This window comes from Vigna unguiculata, chromosome 3 (genome assembly GCF_037176805.1).
Source record: "Vigna unguiculata cultivar grain cowpea cultivar isolate G323 ecotype 2 chromosome 3, ASM3717680v1, whole genome shotgun sequence".
NCBI lineage: Eukaryota > Viridiplantae > Streptophyta > Magnoliopsida > Fabales > Fabaceae > Vigna > Vigna unguiculata.
Window position 1 is genome coordinate 26,550,298 of NC_140794.1, and position 6,118 is coordinate 26,556,415.

Below are 6,118 nucleotides of genomic sequence, written 5' to 3' on the forward strand. Positions count from 1 at the left end.
AAATGTCAACCTAATTAAAAATATCATATATTTTTAATTTATGAATAAAAATAAATTCCAATTTCATATAATATTTAACAACTAAAAGCATATTTAACATTTAAGAAAAACATAATTAACTTTATATAAGGATGATAAAAAATAATACCTAGTATAATAATGTAACTGTGAACTGGTAAGGAGGTTGTTACTTCAATAGGTTAGTTAGTTTGGCTCTAAAAACCTGACGACATTCCAAGATAGAAACTATTGAATTAACTAACCCCTATGAAAGAAAAAATCAATTATGAATAATTAAAGTAAGATCCTTTGAAACAGAAAACAAAAGGAAAGTAAGCACAAGAAAACAAAGGGTGAAGCGGTGGAAAAAGGAGTAAATATGTGACTTAGAAATAAAGAGCACCCTTCCATTAAAGTTTAACTAAAACAAACATAGGAGTAAAAAAGGACATAGTGCTTGGAGAAAGGTTGCTAGGATAAACGTGAACAAAACAAATAAAAAATCATTATAAGGTCTAGTGAGAATATGTTAAAGCTCCCCTTGATTGCCGCCATAACAATAATCAAATTCAAAATTCAATTCGTAATCAGGGGATTTGGACTTTATTAATGTGTATTTCCTACTCAACAGGATTACCCTAATTCTCTCAAACTATAGATAGGATCGCGTGATTTGGGATGTGAACGTGAAGTTCTTGGTCAATGCCATCAACATCGCTTCACTTGGGACACTCGGTAGTTATCAAAATCATAGCAGTTAGGTAGTGCATATGATTTTCAACAGATACCGATTATGTTTAATGTTGCCAACATTAACGATAATTATTCCTTTCTTTGCCGGCATCAGGTTGATAATGCTAAATTTTGTCACACTTAAGCACGATATGCGTCTCACTAACTCAAAGTTTCAGATCACATTTGAAAGTTACCTTGTCTTGTTCACATTTTTTTTTTTTTTTTTGAGCTATTTTGAAAATATTGTTGGCAGTGTTTACATTAAACAGAGAGTGGACCAAGGCATTTACAGTTCCCACAACCTATGGCAGGAGTCTGGGGATACGTGTGACCCTCTTAATCCACTCCGCGATTCCTCTGTCCCTCCCCAACTTCAATGCACCTTCCTCATCTCATCTCTGTTTTCACTCCCACAACTGAACAAACATAGACACATTTGTTTCTTCTTCTCCTCCAAAATGAAGACCAATTCCAACAACACCAAGCTCATACTCTTCCACCCTTCTCTTCACAAACAAACCCCTCTACCAACCAACGCCACAACACTCTTCTCTTCCCACCGCCTCTCTCTTTTTTTCTTCTTCCTCCTCTTCTCCACACTACTCTTCACCTGCACCCTCATCACCACAACCATCTCCTCCACCGCCGCCTCAACCTCTGCCGCCGCCCTCTCCACTCTCCCGCCCTCCGTCTCCAAAGCGCTCCTCCATTACGCCGCCGCCTCCAACGTCTCTGCCAAGCCCATGTCCTCCGCGGAGCTCGCCGCCCTCTCCAAAGCCCTCCTCCTCACGCCGCGCCCCAACTTCCTCGTCTTCGGTCTCACCCACGAGTCCTTCCTCTGGGCTGCACTCAACCACCAGGGGCGCACCGTCTTCCTCGACGAGAACGAATACGCCATCTCCAAGTTCGAGCAGTCCAACCCCGGCGTCGAAGCCTACGACGTCCAGTTCACCACCAAAGTCTCCGACTTCCCCAAACTTCTCTCCCAGGCCCGCGCCCACGCCCAGGCCGACTGCCGGCCCGTTCAGAACCTCTTGTTCTCCGAATGCAAGCTCGCCATCAACGATCTGCCCAACCACATTTACCAAGTTGCGTGGGACGTCATTCTCGTCGACGGGCCCAGGGGGTACTTTCCGGGGGCTCCCGGGCGGATGTCGGCAATCTTCACGGCGGCGGTTCTCGCCCGGAGCGCGAAGGCCGGCAAGACCCACGTCTTCGTCCATGATTTCGGGAGAGAGGTGGAGAGGGTTTTCAGCGACGAATTTCTCTGCCAAGAGAATTTGGTTGAGTTGGTGGATTCGTTGGGTCACTTTCTTGTCGCGAGTGAGGCTCACGACGCGGAACGCGCCGTGTTTTGCAGAAACTCGAGTTCCTCGTTTTCGTCGTTGCCGTCGTCAAAGGATGTCGGCGATGAAGAGGACTAGAATTATCTTGGAATTTTAGAGAATCTGTAAAATGCTCTTTTTCTTTTTATTTCTTTTTCTGTATTTTTTATAAATATATATATTTGAAAAGAAAGGAAGTGTAATTTAAGTTGGTATTTTATGTAGGGCATGCTTTTCTCCCAAAAAAGGGCGAGGAATATAAATGGAGTGTTTTGAATTTATTATTTTAAATTATACTACTGAACTAAACTAATATAATATAACTATGTGTGGTCCATTAATAAGTTGTGAAATCTGAAGTTGCAGGCGGAAGGAGGGCGAAAATTGAATGGGGCGGGCTCAGATAATAAAGGGCTTTTATTTCTGGTCCTAATTTGAGTCTCAGGATTTCTTTTCCTATTTCTATATAATATATGGGTTTGAATTATTATTCCACTGATGTAGTTTTTGAAAGTTGGAATGAATTCTTACAACTACTTTATACAAATGTTAATAATAATGGTTAAGATCTGGTATTCATGTAAGTAGTTTTGTTGAGAGTTGTCACATGTGTGATACGAGTTCATTTATGACAGTTTGAGGATTTTAAAGATGTTTTTCCTTACCAGCTAGCCCAACAACAGTGGTCAGGATTTTTATGGCTGAGTGTCGGTGGTGGTACGGCAGAATTTGCCAGCGATGATAAGCCCTTTTACTTTTTAAGATGTTAATATTATCATATAATATTGAAATGAAAAGGAAAACTAAATTATTTGTTATCGTGGAACATGCGTTTGGTACTAGAGAGTGTCCGTGTCTCACTGTGTCAGTATTGTTTTGACCTGTTATATATAATTTATTTTTAAAATAATTGTTTTTTAATAATTATTTTGAAAAATTTAATTATTTTATACTTCAAATATCTTACAGAACAGCCTCATTCTTAGGTTTAGACGAACCAAGAATTTGACTATTTTAATTTTTCTTTTGTTATTTTTCGAAGGAATGGTCTTGTAAGCAAAACAACATATTGTACGGACCAAAACCAAACTCTTGAAGTGTATTTTTAATAACAAAATACTAATTATGGTTTTTACATTTATTTAAATGTTAGAAATCTCAACAAACCAAACGTTCTTTTTAATATTTAAAATTTATAGTTTGGGCTTAGAATGAGCCAAGAAGAGTCCTCCACCATAGGCTTCCACACAAAAATATCACACGAATTACATACATATCTCAGAATACAACAGAACCCGTGTAACAGCCTTAAATCCTACTGTCCAGCAACTGAAAATTCATAATTAAATAATGTTCTGTTTATAACAGAATCAATAGTTAGTTTCTTTTTTCTGCTATATAACTCCTTTCAGTGTTACTCTGTACATAAGCTTTCATAATAATAAATTCAGTTCAGTTTTTTCTCTCTCCCCTTTCTGTTGCATTCTGCAAACCTTCTTTTTCTCTGTCAACGTAAACCTGTTTCTGCATCTAAGTTCTTTTTGTCTTCATGAGGCTGCATGGGGTTTAAAATGGCAGCAGAGCTCTTGCGTTTTTCTTTACTTTGATTGTTATCACTTGTAACTATTTTTTCACAGTTTCTTGTTTTTCATCTTCGTGTTTCTTTTCAACATGGCTAAAGAAGAAGCATCGACGACCTTAACCAGTGAAAGCTACCTTTATCTTCATCCTGGCGAAGGCCCAGCCGTGGCTCTTGTTTCTCCCGTTCTTGACTCTATAAATTACCACTCTTGGAGCAAATCAATGCTTACTGCCTTAAGTGCAAAGAACAAATCCCAGTTTGTCAATGGTTCGGCCAAGAAACCAGAGAAGGAAAATTCTTTGTTCAATGCATGGCAACGATGCAATGATATGGTTGTGTCATGGATCGTTCATTCAGTATCTTCTAACATTAGGCAAAGCATCCTTTGGATGGAAAATGCAGAAGACATCTGGAATGATTTGAAGGCAAGATTCTTCCAGGGAGATCTGTTGCGCATATCAGATCTTCAAACAGAGGCTGGCCAATTGAAGCAAAGCGACTTAAGCGTAAGTGAATATTTTACGAAACTCCGTGTAATCTGGGACGAGCTTGAGAACTTCAGACCAGATATGGGGTGCACATGCAAACCTAGGTGTTCATGCAAGGCTTCTGAAACCTATATGCAAAGAAGAGCAGAAGATCACGCGATGCAATTTTTATGAGGATTGAATGATTGTTACAGTAATGTGAAATCGCATGTCTTGTTGTTAGATCCCTTATCTCCTATTTCAAAGATTTTTTTCTTATGTAGTTCAGCAAGAAAGACAAATAATGGCTAACAATGCCTTTGTAAATTTGGAGACCAAGAATTTGGCTGCTGCTTCTAGCACCACTACTTGCACTTTCTGTGGAAAACCAGGACACACTGAGGCAGTATGCTACCGAAAGAACGGCTTCCCATCCAGCAAAACCAGCAAACGTGTGTGCAATTATTGTGGAAAATCTAGTCATCTTGTTGATACTTGTTACAAGAAACATGGTTTCCCACCAGGTTATAAGTCAGTCAACAACAAGCCAAAGAACGTAGATGTCAAGGACGATGGGGATAATGAAGAGGTTAGATTGACAAGCAAACAATACCAAGCTCTTATGGCACTCATAAAATCAGGGAATGATTCCAATGAATCAAACAAGAATAGCCAAGTCAGTAATTTCTCTACAAATTCCATGGGACAAGGTAATATCTTTCTTAATCTTTACAACTCTCATTCGCATAATTGGATTTTAGATTCAGGTGCAACTAATCATGTCTGTATAAATCTATCCATGTTTTCTTCACATAACAGAATTAAAGATCTCAATGTTAATTTGCCAAATGGCTTGTTTGTGATAGCCACGCATAAAGGCATTGTTCAACTCCATGATGATATTATTTTAAAAGATGTTTTGTTTATCCCAGATTTTAAACATAATCTGATATTTGTATCCAAATTAATTGAAAAGTCACAATTGCAAGTTGTTTTCTCTGAATGTGGTTGTTTCATACAGGATCAGATGACCAAAAGGACGATTGGTTCAGCTAAACATCAAGCAGGATTATATGTGTTTACTTGTTCTAAACACAATGTTAATAACATGTATATTAGCAATCTTTGGCATAAGAGACTTGGGCATCCTTCTGATAAGAGATTAGAAATTTTAAGGCAAAGATTTGATTTCATTAGTCCTAAAGACATGTACTATGATATTTGCCACATGGCTAAGCAAAGAAAATTATCTTTTCCAAATAGTGATTCGTATGCTGCTAACTTGTTTGATCTCTTGCATGTTGACATTTGGGGGCCTTCCCTTGTTATCTCTCTGCATGGGCACAAATATTTCTTGACCATAATTGATGATCACGGTAGATTCACATGGGTTTTTCTTATGAAAACAAAATCTGAAACTAGAGAGCATCTTAAAACCTTTATTTCTTATGTTGAAACCCAATTGGATACTAAGATCAAAGTCATACGAAGTGATAATGGATTTGAGTTTAACATGCCAAGTTTCTTTAATTCTAAAGGTATTATACATCAAACAACATGTGTAGAAACCCCTGAACAGAATGGGATAGTTGAAAGGAAACACTAACATCTTTTAAATGTCACTAGATCCTTGCTTTTTCAAACCAAATTATCAAAACAGTTTTGGTCTTATGCTTTGATTCATGCAACGTTTTTAATCAATAATATTCCTACACCTCTTTTAAAGAATTCCACCCCTTATGAAAAATTGCATAATAAGATGTATGATATTAGCTCTTTTAAAGTCTTTGGTTGTTTATGCTTTGCTCAAACTTTGTCTGCAAAAAGGTCCAAGTTTGATCCTCGGGCACGTGCTAGCATCTTTCTTGGCCTAAACTCTCACACCAAAGGGTACGTTATATTTGATCTAAAGAAACATGACATCATCATTTCACGAAATGTTGTTTTTCATGAAGATGTTTTCCCTAGTTGTCATAACATAGATAATGAATCCACTGAACAAGTTTGCT

The 6,118-nt window shown here is 38.0% G+C and overlaps 2 pseudogenes across 1 annotated transcript; both read left to right on the forward strand.

The window, feature by feature from the left end:
• Positions 1 to 735: 735 nt before the first annotated feature.
• LOC114176135 (protein IRX15-LIKE pseudogene) lies at positions 736 to 2,351 on the forward strand (annotated as a pseudogene). The gene has a single exon (XR_014993433.1). The product of XR_014993433.1 is annotated as a protein IRX15-LIKE pseudogene (transcript).
• A 1,380-nt stretch (positions 2,352 to 3,731) lies between these two features.
• On the forward strand, positions 3,732 to 5,715 carry LOC146887649 (uncharacterized; annotated as a pseudogene).
• Positions 5,716 to 6,118: the final 403 nt, after the last annotated feature.